A 19270-nucleotide genomic window follows, 5' to 3' on the forward strand; every position below is an offset into this window, starting at 1 on the left:
ATCAGAGGTGGGTTGTAACGCATTACATGTACTCAGTTACATTGAATAGAGTAACTTTTTGAGAAAACTACTTCTAAGAGTAGCCATTCATTTTACCTTTACTTGAATAGATTTGTGAAGAAAAAAACTCTACCCTTACTCCGCTACTTTGGGCTACAAAACAGTCGTTACATTTTTCCTCTTTATTCTACATCATCGATATATACAGTATATTTTTTGCCAGTGATGCCAAGAGTAGCGCTACTAATTTCACCAAAGAAACGTCGCAACAATAATCTCATGACTCCATTACACCAATCAGAAGCAAGCTTGTCGTTCTATCATCACGCCAGCCTGTTCAATCACGTTGCGTCTTTAAAGCGCTGTAAAAAATGAAGTATTTGACATAGAGTGCTGCCTTCAATATGACTCGAAAGCATGGATTTAAACCTCTTTCCCAGTTTTTATTTGGCACCGATTGACCAGTTATGATCCTTTTATTTTCATAATAGTAACAATGAAGGAGCCATTCACTATTCAAACTAGAACTATTTTCTCCTCTAGAGGGCACGCATGCTCTTTTGACAAATGATGCTTTATTTCTGTCTTTTTTCCTCTCTCTTGCCGGATTTTTTTATTTATTTATTTATTTTTTTTGTATTTCTTTGGCTTAATGTGGTTATGTAATGGGCTATTATACAGTATCATAGCAACAGTTCATATAGATAAGTTTGTGTTGAGAGAAAAAAAAAAAACATCAAACAAAAATAAGCAGTTGCTCACAATGTTAACGACTACTTGAGTATTATTTTCCCTAGATACCTTTTTACTTCTACTTGAGTACATTTTTTGGATGACTACTTTTACTTGAGTAATATTATTTTGAAGTAACGCTACTCTTACTTGAGTACAATTTTTGGCTACTCTACCCACCTCTGACTAAAATAATAATGAATGTCCCCAAATTTGCAACATAAGGAATTGAGCTGAAAAAGCCTCAAAATATACAGGAAATGACCCAGAAATGCCCTTAAATCAACAGGAAAGGTTCCAAAATGGACATAAAGTGATCCCAGAATGCTCAAGTGATCCCAGAATGCTCCAAAATGTACAGGAAGTTACTCAAGATTAGAAGATAAAAAAATATAAAAAGATTATGGGATTACAAGATTATATTTTACTTTTATATGATACTCATGTGTGAATTTGAGAACACAGAGTGAAAATGGCTATTCGTAAACCAAATAATATTGTTTTCACTTTAGATTGATCCTCTGTTAGAGCTCCAAGGGCTGACAAGGCAAGAAGTAGAGCCAGATGCATGAACAGACCCAGTTTCATTTCAGTGAAATGAATAGAAAATGTTATTTTTCAAGTTTCATGACAATAATGTTGATTGTTTACAAACTATTGTCAAAAAGTGCCCTTTTTTGGAATGTAAATGACTCAGTGCTCATTTGCTCAACCTTGATGTGCAATATGTAAAATTTAAGCTAAGATGTTACATTTTTATCATTGTCAAGGAACGAGGGCGGACGAGTGGTGTGGCCCTAAATGCAGGGAAAGGTTGGTGAGGCAAAAAGGCAGTGTAAAAATGATTTAATTAAAGTCAACAAAAACATAGCACAAACCAAGACTGAGGTAATCCAAAAAAAAAACACAGAGGCAAACAAAACTCAGGCTACTAACAAAACACTGGGTATCAAAAACTTACTCAGAGGAACACAAGGGCTTGGACGGAGAAAACGGACGAGAACAGATGCTGACGTGAACTTCGACAATGTCGCGACAAAGACTCAACAAAAATGGGGAGCTTATATACACACAGACGAGGGGTAACGAGACAACGACGAACGAGTGAGGGACACGGGAGGATGCAGGTTGTAGGATACACAAGGAAGGAGCAGACTCAACAGTTGATATCAATGGGCACTCACAGGGACAAGTCACTGTCAGGGACAAGTCACACTAGGTGGAAACAAACACAAACTCTAACAATGATCTGTTGTCAAAACCTTACTGAGATTTATAGTTTATCAGTAATCAAGCGATGAGGGTGTTTTTCCAAATTTGGCATTTGAAATTCTTAAACTTTAGCTAGTTATGACACTTTCAAAAATCTAAACATTTTGGGAAAAAAAGTTCCTGATATAATCCTTTGATGATTTAGGAATAAAAAGATGTGCAACAAGGCATGTTTGAACTGTTTTTTTTTTTTTTGAGTTTATTCATACTCAAAAGAAAAATCAACCCCTAATTTCACAAAAAATGCTCAGGGTATGAAGGATTAAAATATGAAAATCACATTTTTGCATCGGGTGAAAGTACGTATTTGATATATATTTATATATATATGTATACTGTATATATTTATATATATATATATATATGTATGTATGTATGTATGTATGTGTATATATATATTTCTCAATGTCTCAAAGTTGTGATGTGATCTGAAAATGTGTATATATATATATATACACATTTTCAGATCACATCACAACTTTGAGACATTGAGAAATCGTTGATAAGAAAATGGTAAGCTACACCAGCTTTTGCTATGGAAATCATATTATGCTTCAGTGACTAAACTCAATACTACTCAAGCAAGGGGTCTTTGTGTCATATATTTAATGGCCTCAGTCAATGGGCCTGAGTGGTACTTCATTTCTAAGCCTTCATCATATCTGTATCTAGCCGAGTTGACGAGGTCGCAGCAGCGCCAAGCTGCTATGTAGGTTAACCCCAACAACACTTTGATCCATGAGTGGGAATAAATAAAGTGTTTAGAGGGAGGTGAGTGCTCGGTCAACTCGTCTGTGCACAAAATTGTCACAGTTGTGTCACGCCGAAAGCAACTCTGAAGCCTCGGCTGAGGTCACACGGAGCAAGTGGGCCGCCTACAGGCTGAATTGCCAAACGATGGCGAACCCTAAGCTGAGCCCTGGCAATGCGGAACCCCCAGCAAGGCCGTGCACCCACGGATCAAATTGACTCTCAAAAGACATTTTGCATGCGAATGAAATACAACCATGTTTATTTGCTTTCGTATCAACTCACATCAAGTGGTTCCAATTCATGCAATGCTTCTGGCCAACTCTTCATACATATTCTCAGCGTATAATCGTGTACTCACAGTCAGTAGTTTTGTTGGGTAACTGCACCTGTATATTTGAGAATTTTTGGTAAGTCATTTAAATTTGTGTAAGTTATATTTATTTTGAGGAACATGAGTTGATTTTGTCCTAAAATAAATGTAACAATTTTTAAATAGCGAAAATCATTCATAGCAGCTTGCGTGTCTACATATATTACCGTGGTGACAAATGTGATTTACATATAATGGTATTTAGTTATGTAATGGATAAATGTTAATGGAGGGACGTATAAATGAGGTGGATGAAAATTTAATGTGAAAACACAAATTCAATCATTGATTTTTTTCCCCTCTCCTCAAGAGGCAAGATCAAGAGCCTCTGGCTCTACCGTAAATAGAAGGGCAATATTTTGAACACTACAATTTAAAGTGTGGAATTTTGGTCATAATGGAATTGTTCGAGCTCACTGGACTCAAATATTGTACTGCTCATGCTATGGTGACAAAGCATAGCTGTTTTTACCCCACAAAGTTCAGTCAACTCTCACTGGAAAAAAAAGAAGTCCCTATGCTACAAAACTATACAAAAAGTGAATTTGTGTGCGTTGAGCGTGACGTTGACTGTGTTGAATGTGTGATAGTTTCCACTATTTCTCTTTCCCTCTCATTTTTTCGATAACCTTTCTGTGACCAGCCGTGCTCACACACTCAGTAAAACATTTCTACTAAGACAGAAAAGAACACTTTTCCTTTTTAATGTTGTATTCTGAGCAAAACATGTTCACTTTCAAAAGTGATGGAAAGTACAACTTACTAAAAGAAATAGATGGATGGATAAATAAATAAATAAATAAATAAGTAAATAATAGAGGTGTTTTTTAAACCGACACAGCAAAAAGGTTTACATTTCACTGCCATTGTGCCATGTTTTTTGTTCTTTTGCCGTAGTCTTTTAGAATGTTTCTAACCAGCGTATATACTATTTATATATATATATAAAAGACACAGTAAAACACGTAAATATAAACATGAACGATTGTATTATCAAATGGCTAATAAAGTTAGTTTTTCCCTAAAACATGAAAAAATTAAATTCTTTTGTATATTTATTTGTATTTGAGATTTTTAAAAAAAAATTTATAAACATTTTCATTAGCATCTTTTGTGTAAGAAATCCAATAATGTTACTGGGAAAAAGAAACATAGTTTATGTAGTGATAGATGCAATATTTAAAAATCTAATAAAGAAATCAACTAGACATTTTTAGATATTCACAGACTAATTTTTTTTTTTTTTTATTAATTATGAAAATCCCATTAACTGGGTAGATTTAATAACTGTGTAATATAATAACTTATTCTATGAAGCAAATTGGAAAGGACTCCATTAAGTTTTTTTTAGGTGATATGAAATTTCAACTGAAAGAGTGCCTTAAAATGACTAGTACTTTTTAGTGGGCAGAATACATAAAAGTCATGTAATAGACACACAAATGAACCGGAGAGAGAAGGTCAATCTCATTACAAAAGCGTCCCATAGCATCTATTTTCCTTGTATAGTAAAAAAAGATGAGCGCATGGTAACATATTATATTGGGAAGCAGACCAACAGTCAATAAACTCTATTTAACAGGAAGTATAGACATAAAATGCCATAAAAGTCAATAGTCAAAATAGTGGCTGTAATATATGAACATTTCTGAGGATATTTGTATCTAATTTTTTTTTTTTTGTTTACACTTCGTGTACCAGGTTCCAATTAGAATGGGGGACAAAAAGCACCATATGTAAAATTGGTGGCAAAAAATGTTACTACAATCAGGATCAAAATAATGAAGCACACAACATCCCTTTCCTTCACCTCCAAGAAGTTGGCCCCCCATCAGACGCAAATTTATAGAAAAATTATGTCATTTGTTTGTGCTAGGTTTGTGCTCATTTGTGCTCAAAATATGTTCGTCTGCGCTGCTATCGTTTTTGAGATATTAACAATTCTTTTATAGGTGTATCTGAGGCAGTGTTGTTAATAACGGCGTTAGAGTATAACGGCGTTTCTAATGGTGCTATTTTTTCAGTAGTGAGTAATCTAATTAACTACTTTTCTCATTTTGGCAACGCCGTTACCGTTACTAAGAATGTAAAGGCATGAGTAACAATGTGTTACTATGTTGGTTGAATGATGCAAGAAAAGTCTGAGAGACACGGTCTCACGGAGACAAGAGAGCAGAGACGAAGTGGGGAGGAGGGAAGGGAGTTGTGACGCCCGCCGTTGCAAACGCGATGCAAGATGGCTCCTATAATACCTGACTGTAGCCGACATACTACGCCCACATGATGCTACGGTAGATATCACATGGATATAGAACAAAGCGTGAAATGATAGACACGGCAGCGTTTGCACATGTATAGAGAACTAGATGCGAAATGATAGACTCGCCGGCGTTAGTAAACAGTCGCCATCTTAAAGCAGTAGACTTCTCAGGAAGGCTCTGTTGTAGAGAATCTTCCTAGCGAACCTATGTAACGTTTTATCTAAAATACTCGTAAATCGGCAAAATCTGAAAATGATGAAACAGTTTTAAAACTTTGACATGTCGAAAGTAGACAGAGGGGAACAAATTATGTATCGGGAGCAATTTGAACAACTTTAACGGTCGATTCAAAACATTGAATGACTTCCAAACATAGCAAAAGTTACTATGTTGTTGTTGTTGTTTTTTTTTTTTTTTAATGAAAAAAAAAAAAAAAACACTCGAAATTAAAATCTCAATATCTCAAAAATGATAGCAGCACAAATGAAACTTTTTACAGCACAAGAGATTGCCACCATTTTTAGCCATTTTAATAAAAAATGGGGGACTGGTTGACCTCAGATCTCAGACCTATAAAATATTTGTTAATATCTCAAAAATGATAGCAGCACAAGCATTTTTTTTTTTTTTTTTCAGAACAAACGAATGACATAAATGTTCTATAAATTTGAGTCTGATGGGTCGGCGAACTTCAAGGTCTTTAGTTCCCTTTGGTTGCCAGATAAGCACAATGGAGAATCAAGCTGTGTTATGCCATTGTTGCATTTCAATAAGAAAAAACAGAGGTTAACAAGCTACACATCAACATTATTAATGATCTCGTGAACATACAGCATGTGTAGTCTACAAACAAAAAAAGCACTAGCTCCGAGCACGGGTTAGTTTTCTCATGCCATGAAGGGTGGCAAATTAGCTTACTTTTCTCAACAACATATAAGCACGCTGGAAAATTAATATTTTTTTAGTAATGCATTGACAGAATCCACAAGCAAAATTTAAGTCCCCCATTCTTTTTAATGTCAATTACCGACCAACATATGTATGTACATGTGTAAAGACGTGCCGCAGTGCATATCCAAATGTCAAACACAGGAATATTCCAAAGTACATCACCTGTTGAGGAGAAGTTCAGCAACCTTGATGTTTCAGATATCTCCATTAATGGAAGGTATCTCTATTGCATATCCTTGTTTTGTTTCTGAATTTGTCATGACTCATTTGACATTTGGAATGAGTTTTATTGATTTTTTGTTCTATTGGTAGACGGCATCTTTAATTTTGACTATGAGATTGCTAGTAACTTTACGAAGGTGAAGGTAAAGAACTGATGTCGTGATTGGCTGACGGTGAAACAATTATGTAATACAGGCATTAGGTAAAAAGTCAGTTTTAAAGTGTTAGGGGAAATAATTAACATAAAATAAATGAATACGTACATAAGTTAGCCGTTCATTTAGAGGCTGCCTAATGCTCTGGGAGAATTTTTTTTAAAATATAATTCTAAAAGTCTATTGCAAAATATTTTAAAAACATACATTCACATGTTTTAGAGTACTTTATGTGTTTGGTAATCATGTCAGAATACTATCAGAAACAAACACATGCCGTGTCAATATAGCCATAGAAACTACATATAGGCCACATAAATTTAAACTTACTTTTCCAATCTCCCCCCCAAAAAATCTAATGTGCTTACTGACAAAAAATCCTCCGGAATAATTCAAATATGATATAGACCATGATATAATTTTCTTGTAAAGTTTAAAACAAACACACACAAAAAAAACAGCAAGTGCTTTAGATTGTCATCATAGTTAAGAGTTAACTAATAAATGCTAATTAATGATTTAATCAATTATTTTGTCAACTGAAAGGAGCAGTATAGCACCAGTGAAAAAGTTGAGTGAATAATGTGATTAATGTGAATGGACAGGAGGCTAGAGGACAAACTGAGGAACGGTAGATTCAAAGTTTTTGTGAAGAAATAGGTCAACCAGTTCTAATGCGGATGAACTTTTGACCTAAATGGAGAAAAGCTACCGTTTGAATAAAATGAACGGCCTTCTGCATTCTATTCTCTCTTCTTAAAGAATTAGTATCCAACTGCAATATACTTCACGTTCATAAATTAGAATGAACCTCTTAATTTAAAAAAAAAAAAAAAAAAAAAAAAGTCACAAAGTGTGGCGATGATAAAAAGATGGATCTTTATTTTATTGGAGCAAGATGCATTTACCTTTTGAAAGTACAGCTCAGTTAGTTCATAGCTGTCGTATTCACTCTCTCCCTTACTCTTTCTATTACTTTCTGTCACCTTTTTATATCACTGGTGATCACAGATTTTTAAAAAGGGCACGTAGCTGCTCTGCCGACGCAACAAACAAGATGGCAGCAGAAGGAACATTACATTTTACTCATCTATATCACTCTTTTGACTTATCACTCATCTATATCTTCTTTTGAGTGACTGTGAGTTATATTGTTGGGACACTTTTTCACCACGTAAAAACTATAAATCTTTTAAGTTTTAACTGTTCTAGTTTTAAATGCAAAAATGTTGTCAATACCAGTTATTCAATACCAAAAATCACTTATATGAGGTGATCATATTGTTTTTTGTAATCGGGCTTAGCCTTTTGTCAGTGCTATTCAGGCCCTTCCTCTATCTGTGCCGAAACTCATAATATCAGATTGCAAGAGCCAGTCTTGGACAAATGTGAATTTTATACTCTAGTGAACACAGGCTTTACACTTTCATTAGCTCACATTCTACTCAGCAGTGCAAATGCCTTGTCTGCGGTTGAAAGAGGGTGTGTGTGTGTGTGTGTGGGGGGGCTGTCAGTGATGGGATGGTGGATGTGGGTTTAGGGTATGACGAGAGAGGGAGAAAGAGAGAAAAAAAAAACTTCAGCTAAGTAGAGTTTGGCCTTAGGCGTGCAGAGCACTCTGGAAAAAAGCATAAAGCAAAATGGAATTCATTGAGCACATACTGCTGATGTCCAAACAGGGAATGTTCACAAACCAAACTAAGCCTTCTCGTTTAGATGTACACAAATCAATTTGAAACTTTTTCACACTCTGTAAATTAAAATGTAATCTCAGTTTGGTTTCAGTTCGTTAAATTTTCTATACAAAAAAAAAAAAGGAAAAGTTAAAATGCTTTTATTTTTTGAAAATGTAAACAATACAACTTCTGTCATGACTAAAAATGACCCATTTAGGTCAAATATATTGCAATCTTGAGTTTTTTATTTAATGAACAACAAACAAATATTAACATTTTATTAAAAGTATAAACAAAGAAGCAAAACTGTAAACTTTGAAACAAATCTAAGTTTTGTCTGAATTTGCATGCCTTTGATGTTGTTGTTGATGTTTAAAGAAAAAAATGTTCACAATGGCTTGGTTGGGTCCCTTTTTTCAGAACACCATAACCTTCATGTCCAAACTGTTGTTTTCTTCACTGACCAATTATAATCAACTTTTTGGACCCAAAATGACAAAAAAATCCCCAAATATTTTGTCAAAATTTGTAATATTGATGTCCCATTGGCAACCAAACATGCTCAACGAAACGTTTTAAAGCTTGATAATATTTATTCAACTTGTTAGGATAAACATTCAACAGCAAAAAATTAGACTGAATAGTTTTATATTTGATAATTCAACAGATGTTAATCAGCTTTTTGTTCTTTGCACATACAGTGGGGCAATTTGTATTTAGTCAACCAGCAATTGTGCAAGTTCTCCTACTTAAAAAGATTAGAGAGGCCTGTAATTGTGAAGATGGGTAAACCTCAACCATGAGAGACAGAATGTGGAAAAAAAAAAACAGGAAATCACATTGTTTGATTTTTTTTTTTAGAATTTATAGAATATTTCCAAATTAGAATGGAAAATAAGTATTTGGTCACCTACAAACAAGCAAGATTTCTGGCTGTCAAAGAGGCCTAACTTCTTCTAACGAGGTCTAACGAGGCTCCACTCGTTACCTGTATTGATGGCACCTGTTTTAAATCATTATCGGTATAAAAGACACCTGTCCACAATCTCAGTCAGTCACACTCCAAACTCCACTATTGCCAAGAACAAAGAGCTGTCGAAGGACACTAGAGACAAAACTGTAGATCTGCACCAGGCTGGGAAGACTGAATCTGCAATAGGTAAAACGCTTGGTTGTAAACAAATCAACTGTGGGCGCAATTATTAGAAAATGGAAGACATACAAGACCACTGATAATCTCCTTCGATCTGGGGCTCCATGTAAGATCTCATCCCGTGACGTCAAAATGATAACAAAAATGGTGAGCAAAAATCCCACAACAACACGGGGGGACCTTGTGAATGACCTACAGAGAGCTAGGACCACAGTAACAAAGGATACTATCAGTAACACAATGTGCCGCCAGGGACTCAAATCCTGCACTGCCAGACGTGACCCCCTGCTGAAGCCAGTACACGTCCAGGCCCGTCTGCGGTTCGCTAGAGAGCATTTGGATGATCCAGAAGAGGACTGGGAGAATGTGTTATGGTCAGATGAAACCAAAACAGAACTTTTTGGTAGAAACACAGGTTCTCGTGTTTGGAGGAGAAAGAATACTGAATTGCATCCGAAGAACACCATACCCACTGTGAAGCATGGTGGTGGAAACATCATGCTTTGGGGCTGTTTTTCTGCAAAGGGATCAGGACGACTGATCCGTGTAAAGGAAAGAATGAATGGGGCCATGTATCGAGAGATTTTGAGTGAAAATCTCCTTCCATCAGCAAGGGCATTGAAGATGAGACGTGGCTGGGTCTTTCAGCATGACAATGATCCCAAACACACAGCCAGGGCAACAAAGGAGTGGCTTCGTAAGAAACATTTCAAGGTCCTGGAGTGGCCTAGCCAGTCTCCAGATCTCAACCCCCTAGAAAATCTGTGGAGGGAGTTGAAAGTCTGTGTTGCCCAATGACAGCCCCAAAACATCACTGCTCTAGAAGAGATCTGCATGGTAGAATGGGCCAAAATACCAGCAACAGTGTGTGAAAAGCTTGTGAAGAGTTAAAGAAAACGTTTGGCCTCCGTTATTGCCAACAAAGGGTACAAACGTTCAGACTACGTCTCAATAATATGCTTCAATTCATTGCCCATTTGGGGTCCTCCCATCGCAGATGAGGTGGAGATGAGCGTTTTTTTTACAGTTTGTCTCCTGAGTTGTCTCCGATCAGCGGGGCTGGCCCCTCCCAACTCAATGCCGACCGAACATGAGTACTGTATATAAAAATGCGTAGAGGAAAAGTAAATCTCAAAAAGTGACCTGCGTGGTACCCTCAGTCATGGAGGCGTGCGATCAGTTTTTTTCCTAAGACATTTCTGCCTGTCAAAACTCTCGTCACTTCCAGGATCGCCATGCACTTTTATGCACAAGCAGTCCTGGTTGCGGCTTCCAGGAAATATATGCAGCGCCACACCATATGCTTGTATTTGTTATTTTCCAAGTGGTGAGAGCGCAACTGAGCATTGATTGTAACATCCCAAGTAATGATGTCAGGCTTTTGTGGGGGGGGGGGTGCATTTTCAGTGGACAATCAGCCACAAAATGCAAGCCACCTCCATATAGACCCCAATCACCAACGTCACACAATCACGTGATCGCTGTATTGTGCAGCCATATTGTCCGTCATTGTATGTCCGTATTATCAATGATCGTAGTTTCTAAAGGTGGATTCACTTGCAAATTATGGAAGCCCCGGTGCTTTCAGACGCTGTAAACTCATTGGATGAGTTGCATAAAAGCCGTTATTTGGAAATTCTTCGGTCGATCCAGTAACCAGATCCATATTTGATGCCCGAACCGATGTTTCCTCCGTCCGGTCCCGTCTCGTGCGTCAGAGCTCGTCCTGAGACCACAACATTTCCAATCATACTCCAGTTTATGTCACGATGAGGAGTCGGGTACCCCAAATCGGCACCGGCCCGAATATAAACCGTCATTTGGTCAGCTGAGCGACACCGTTGTCACGATTGTAAAATGAAACTTGATCGACACCGGTGTTGTTGTGCCGAAAAATAGCTGCCCCGCGTGAAATGTCCCCCCTGACGGGAACGCTTATTTATAACACTTTATTGACGTGAAAAAATGTTTTCATGGACGCATTACAGTAATGGATTTACGACTGTAAGATCAGTTTTAAATAATTAAATGACACAAAATATTAGTACTGTATTTTAGTAACAAATCGTGGACTGGGCCACATAACCATCTTTGAACAGAAATGTATTGGTCTACAGGTTTTCACAACCATATCCCAATGACAATCACACAGGTATGACATTTATTAGTTCAAGCAGAGTAAAATAATACATATTCACGGTACAAGAAAGTCGTTTCCGTGTGGGCTCTCCCGTCAGGGGGGACATTTCACGTAGGGCGGCTATTTTTCGGCACAACACCTGTTGTTGCGCTCACCTTCTCGCTGCGCGACCGTGGCGACGAGCTTCGTAGTCTCCATTTGATGATGTCTGCGATCGTGTTGGCATCATATTGATGTTTTCGCCGCTGTCGAACTGCTGTCGACACAAACGCATCATGGACCGAGATAAACAAACCGTGCTGCTTTAGAGATTTGCCCTTTTAACAATGGGCACAGAGCAACTACTAAAATGACCGTTTATCTTCTCTGTTACTGCAACCAGCCGCCACACATGCCTTCACCATTTTGATTAATCAATGTTAACGATTGTCAGGAAGGTTTCTGGGTTCGTTTACTAGGCGGTGATTCCTTAGACAAGCAGAAAAACACGCAGTAATGGGAGGAATGTACGTAGCGGTAATATGTAAACACGATTCGCATTCGTTCTAAATCCGAGACTGAAGCCAGATGTCACTCATTTTCGTGGCGCGGGATTCAAAAACTGAATATATAAAACGATCGCTTCCACACACAACGAAGTGGTCCATTTCATTCAGGAGCATAAAACACTGCGTGAAATATGAAATAAACATGCTTTGTGGTGTCAAACCCACTTTAACATATCCATGCAGCAATGTCAACACAACATTGGATTTATCCATTGTTAAGTTTAATGGGGACTCTCAAAAGTGTTCCCGCAATGGCACCAGCGGTCGCGTCTCTCAACAGCGCTCATTGCCTCGCTGCCAGCCGCATGCTGCTGGCCGGCCCAATGGAGAGCTCAGGCTTACATTTGTAAACTAATCATTCAGAGCCGTCTTGTAAATAGTGTCCGACACTCAAGGCGACCAGCAGAAATTCCCACCTGACTTTGGTCCTGCACGCAGCACTTAGCTTGCATTCACAAAAAATTGTATGGGGGGAAAAACTGACAAAATGGTTCAATACTCTCCAGGTGTGGGGTTACGTGGCTCAGTGGTTAGCTCAGTGAAGAAAAAACAAAAATCCTATCTCAAAAAATTAGCATATCATGAAAAGGTACTTGGAAGAAGCTACCAAGCTAATCATCTGAGTCAACGAATTAACTCAAAACCCTCTGCGAAAGATTCCTGAGGCTTTTAAAAACTCCCAGCCTGGTTCATTACTCACAACCACAATCATGGGCAAGACTGCCGACCTGACTGCTGTCCAGAAGGCCATCATAACACCTCAGCAGTGCCACAGGCTGATTGCCTCCATGCCACGCCACACTGAAGCAGTCATTTCTGCAAAATGATTCCCGACCAAGAATTGAGCGCATAGCTGATATAATTAATTGAAGGTTGACTTTTTTTGTATTAAAAAACACTTTTTTGTTTTGGTCGGATGAAATATGCTAATATTTTGAGATGGGGATTTTTGTTTTTTCTTGACTTTTTTTGCCAAAATCATCAATAATCAAAACAATAAAAGGCTTGAACTACTTTAGTTGTGTGTAATGAATCTAGAATATGTGAAAGTCTAATGTTTATCGGTACATTACAGAAAATAATGAACTTCATCACAAAATGCTAATTGTTTGAGACAGACTAGGTATATGGGTTGTGGCAAAAGTAGGTGGATATTACATGATAACATTTATTTACATATTCGTACAAATACATGAACTTACACCATTATAAATTAAAAATATATATATTTTAAAAGATGATTTTTTAAAAAAGCTTTAAAATTCTATCAACAAAGGTGCTCAAACTGGTTTCCATCACGATTTACGCAGCTTTGAAGTCTGCCTCTTAAGCTTCGACAAGCCTTTTTGCCAAACTCTGTCTGGGTATTCATTTCTTGAAATGTATGTATATGTAAATGTATGTATATGGCGGAAAACATTAACAAGACTGAAAAAGCAGTTTCTGCTCTTGCACTCCTCTTTAAAAGAAACTACTGTATTTTAAGCCAAAACAACTGTTGTGTTTGATAGAACAATATGTCTATATGTTGCCATAGCAGATTCATCCGCATTAAGCCCCAAACTATTTTTAATTCGTCCGTTTTACCCTGAAAACCCCCGTTTACAGACGTCGCACAACCGCTTTTGTTTCAACCCAGCCATAAAACGAAGGTAATTTATCATATTTATTTTTCAAAATGTCATTTTTAGTTTAGTTGATGTCTAATATTTTGTTTAAAAACAAAAAACGACTTTAAAAAAATTATTCACTTTTAAACAAATGACGTCACAATGAAAATAATCCAGCTGTGGCCATTCACAGCTGTGTCTTGACATTCAGTGATACATGCTACATGCAGTTTTTGGATCGAAACAAGGTAAGTACGGGATAATATCTTGTTAAAGTCATGGCGTCTGTAATTCTGCTCTCGCGGGCTCTCACCTCCAGATAGGGTTTTGCTATTTAAAAAACATTTTTTTTTTAAATGCCCTCCTCCTGTTCAAAATTTTCCTTCCCCCAGAAAATTAAGATTTTAAGCTTTCCAATGATGTATCAAACATGCATATCGTACGATTTTGAAATTTGGCAAATTGAGGGTCTCAGAGCGGAACTTCAAGTCACCTGAGTGTTTTCCGCCATATGTATGCTATGTAATTTATAAAATCACCGACACTTCTTGGTCTTCGAATATAAACTCTGTCCTTGAGTACTCCCAAAAAGGTGTTTCAACCCAATATGTTCAGCGTTTTAGAATTTCTAGTACTCTTAACACTTATCTCTTTTACTCTGTAGTTAAATTATTTGCCATCCTGGGTTCTCTGAATTATCTGAAAAGAAAGCAGCCATAAAATTGTCATAAAATTTGAACACAATTGTCATATTATAAATGATACATAAACCTAGTCCACATATTGTCCCACCTACGTTTGGCTCACCCAATACATACTTTATATACAGGATAGTGTATTTTATGCAATCAAGGGTTGTGAACATACAGTGCTGCTCGAAAGTTTGTGAACGCCACAGCGATGGTCAGATTTTTTGTAAAAAAAAACTAAAATAACCTTATTAAATGTTAAGTTATACCCAAATCCACAATACTGACATTCCAAATAATGGACTGAAACAAAAGAAATAGTTATATTGTCATTCTTTATTTAACAAAAGTGGTTGATTTAAGAAAAACTCAGATATCATGTGTGCAAAAGTATGTGAACCCCTTCAGTTAATAGGATATTGCGCCTCCTTTTGCAGAGATTACCTCAACCAAACGGTTTCTGTAGTGACTAATCAGCCTCTCACATCTACTTTGGGGGATTTTTGCCCATTCTTCCTTGCAGAACGCAGTCAGTTGAGAGAGGTTTGATGGGCGTCTGGCATGAACTGCTCGCTTCAGGTCCCGCCACAGCATTTCAATGGGATTTAGGTCAGGACTTTGACTGGGCCAGTCCAGAACACGAATCTTCTTCTTTTTCAGCCATTCCTTGGTTGTATTGCTGGAATGCTTTGGATCATTATCATGTTGCATGATCCACCTTCTGCCAAGCTTTAACTTCAAAACAGATGGCGTCAGGTTATGTTCTAGGATTTGACAATATTCCTCAGAATTCATGATTCCCTGGACTATGTGGAGTTGTCCAGGTCCTGAGGATGAAAAGCAAGCCCAGATCTTGACATTCCCACCTCCATGCTTCACTGTTGGGAGAAGGTTCTTTTGGTGGTATGCAGTGTTGACTTTTCGCCAGACATGGCGGTTTTGGTTGTGACCAAACAGTTCAATTTTGCACCTACATCAGTTGATGAAAACTCTTTTTAATTTAGTCTCGACAACACAACTGTTAAAAAAACAAAAAAAACCTACTGAATTGATTGATTAGGAAATCAGGTTGAAATAATAGAAAATTCCAAAATGTTGAGGGGGTTCACAAACTTTTGAGCAGCACTGTATGCCTGTGAGTATTGTTATATTTCTTGTCTACAACAGAAATGTCGTAATGCTACCTTTGTAGTAGCCTAGTGGTTGTATGTAAACTATCATGCATGCGTGTGTACTACTATTGTGCACACCTTGTATGGAGAAAAAGCGAGAGCATGAAAAATTTGGAGCGAGAAGAGTGTTTTTGGATGGGAAAAAAAAAACAACAAGGTCCTAAACACCCCCTGCTGTGAGTGACTTCCTGCGCCCCTGAGCTGTAACGTTAGCTAATTAGTAACGTTAGGTCATGTGTTCTGTCAAATTTGCTTTTTGCATTTATACCTATTACACACAATAAAACAAAACAGATTTTACACATGCATTAGGCATGTAACAAGGTATAAATGAGAAATTAATTGTCATTCCTAATTGTATTTTTTCAATGATGTGTGAAATAACCACAGTTAACAAAAACACGAACTGCCATCACCTAATTTTTATTTTCCTTCATTTCCTCACATCTAAATGCAAAACCTACTTTAGAACATAGGATTTACTTTAAAATTGAAAATAATGTAAAAACCGACTTATTTATTTAATGTATGCTACCTACATTTTTATAATTTAACAAAAAATAAAGTTAAATGACTCTTACATTATGCACATTGAAATGGAATATATTTTAAAGGTAATGCAATAAATACCGTATTTTTCGGACTATAAGTCGCATTTTTTTTTTAGTTTGACTGGGGGTACGACTTATACTCTGGAGTGACTTATGTGTGAAATTATTAACACATTATTAAATCATTTCACATGTAATTTTGGTGTTTTGAAGTGACACTGATGGTTACTTGTTGGTAAACTTGTTAGCATGTTCTTTATGCTATAGTTATCTGAATAACTCTTAATAGCTATGTTACGTTAACATATCGGCCACGTTCGCATATCGTTGTTCATGCATCATGTAACATTATCATACTGTACACTTATTCAGCATGTTGTTCTCTATTGTATTTTTATTTTAAATTGCCTTTCAAGATGACATATCTGTTCTATGTGTTGGATTTAATCAAGTAAATTTCCCCCCAAAAATGCGACTTATACTCCGGTGCGACTTAAGTCCAAATGTGCACATTAACATGGACGATGTTCCTGACCTCCCCATCATAGCAAATAAAATAAAGTAGGGCTGTCAAAATTATCGCATTAACGGGCGTTAATTAATTTCTTAAATTAATCACGTTAAAATATTTGACGCAATTAACGCAGATGCCCCGCTCAGAGAGTTTTAAATGACAGTACACATTGAAACGCTCACTTGTTGTGTTTTATGGAGTTTTGCCGCCCTCTGCTGGCGCTTGGGTGCGACTGATTTTATAGGCATCCATGAGCATTGAGTAAGTAATTATTGACATCAACAATGGCGGGCTACTAGTTTATTTTTTGATTGAAAATTTTACAAATTTTATTAAAACGAAAACATTAAGAGGGGTTTTAATATAAAATTTCTCTAACTTGTACTAACATTTTTCTATTAAGAACTACAAGTCTTTCTATCCATGGATCGCTTTAACAGAATGTTAATAATGTTAATGCCATCTTGTTGATTTATTGTTATAATAAACAAATAGTCCTTATGTACCGTATGTTGAATGTATATATCCATCTTGTGTCTTATCTTTCCATTTCAACAATAATTTACAGAAAAATATGGCATATTTTATTGATGGTTTGAATTGCGATTAATTACGATTAATTAATTTTTAAGCTGTAATTAACTCGATTAAAAATTTTAATCGTTTGACAGCCCTAAAATAAAGTAAAATAAATAAGTTTCAGCTCTCTTGCTTTAAAGAGCTGATTGATTTTCCGTTGCATTGTTGTTTTTTTATCGTATTGAACAAGTTATTCTTTCCGTCACTGCAACCTCTCTGGTTTGTCCTTTTTTTTGTTTTTTTGCTGTTGTTTGTTGTGAACCAATCAGAGCTATCTATCACATGTCAGCCAATTGGATGGACAACTGAGCACATCGATGCGTCTCATCACAGTGAGGTACAATGAAGCTGCTCGGCAGAACTCTGTGGAATAAATACATAATAATTATCGGTTGAAACGCTACACAAGCACTTTAATAGGCATGTTGTTAACACGTGTGTATGTAAATCCGACGTGAGTAGATTGTTTTCTTCTTGGAGATGAGTGTTTGGCAGCTTGGCAGTTTTTTTAACATTGGGTTTTGACAGTTGCCATCATATTTTCGGGATCAAAGCATTGTTCCGGCCCCGAATCTTTAACCAGAACGGCGTACTTGATCGTTCCGCCCCAGTTTCTCCCCTGCTCAGATGTCATGCATCAGTGGTATTAATGGCCGATTTTCTACAGTACGCTGTTTAGAAAATTTTTGTATGACACATTGGAACTTCTAAACGTGACCCTGAACTTCAGTCAGGAACCAGAAAAACCTCTTGCCAGGTTACAGTTTTGTAATGCCGCAATGTCAGTTTGGAAACCAACTGATATACCAACAAAAACTGCAATGCTTAAACTGATCTGCCTCAAACATGCTCTCAAAGCATCATAAGGGCAAAGTACACTCCATCAGAGACTACACGAATTTCTCCTCAAATACCGGATATCTGTGCATGCAACTACCAAGGTATCGCCAACGAGCCTCATGTTTTCTCGAGAGATACGAACTGGCATGGATCTTCTGAAACCACCAACCCTGAGCGAGATTGTTCAAATGGATCAACGGAAGCAAGTCAAGTACGGAGACCTGCATTCCAAGAACCGAGTTTTTGCACCTGGTGACTCTGTTATGGCCCGGAGTTACCAGAGTAAGGAAAAGAGGGCCCCTGCTACCATCATTGCTCAAACTGGGCCTGTTTCCTACACAGTTCAGACAGCTGATGGTGTTTGGCGTCGCCATGTGGATCAATTGTTGGGAAGACCAGACACTACTCCAGAACTGTCTATTGATTGCGATGATGCTAGCAGTGTAATTATACCAGAAATGTCTAGCTTACCAGATGTGCCAAAAATACCAGAAATGTCTAGCTTACCGGATGTGTCAAACCCAAACAATCCTGCTGTAATTGTGTCTAATTCAACCAATGCACAAACTGAACCTGAAACGGTATCGGAACCTGTTTCCACAAGTGGAAAATCGGAAGTGACTGTTGAACGTCGTTATCCTGCACGCGACAGGCGACCGCCTGATAGATTGGATTTATAAGTAATGGGGGAAAAACAGGAGGTATTTTTGTGTTTATTTCTGGAACATGTTATGTAAGGGGGAGGAGATGTGACATATTTATCTCACACTGCTGTTGCCATAGTGTGCGCTCTTGAACAGGACACGGAGCTTCGTCACACACTACGTCGCACAGCTCACTCTTCCGCCTTTTGCGCGCTGTCACTTCTACTCGCTGAGACGCCGTTTCATCCGAGGAAAACAACGACAAATACGGGTCATCATCTTCCTTGAGTTAATGAAATAATGCATTAGCTTGCGCTGAATTTAGGTTTCGATTCATTCTGCACGTTTCATAGTCGCTCGCTCAATCCAACTGGCCATTGCTCGCTTTGCATGCCTCTGTTTCCTTAGGCGGCGCCTCGCTCGGCAATTTATCAAAAA

Source organism: Corythoichthys intestinalis, chromosome 12, assembly GCF_030265065.1.
Source record: "Corythoichthys intestinalis isolate RoL2023-P3 chromosome 12, ASM3026506v1, whole genome shotgun sequence".
Classification (NCBI taxonomy): Eukaryota; Metazoa; Chordata; class Actinopteri; order Syngnathiformes; family Syngnathidae; genus Corythoichthys; species Corythoichthys intestinalis.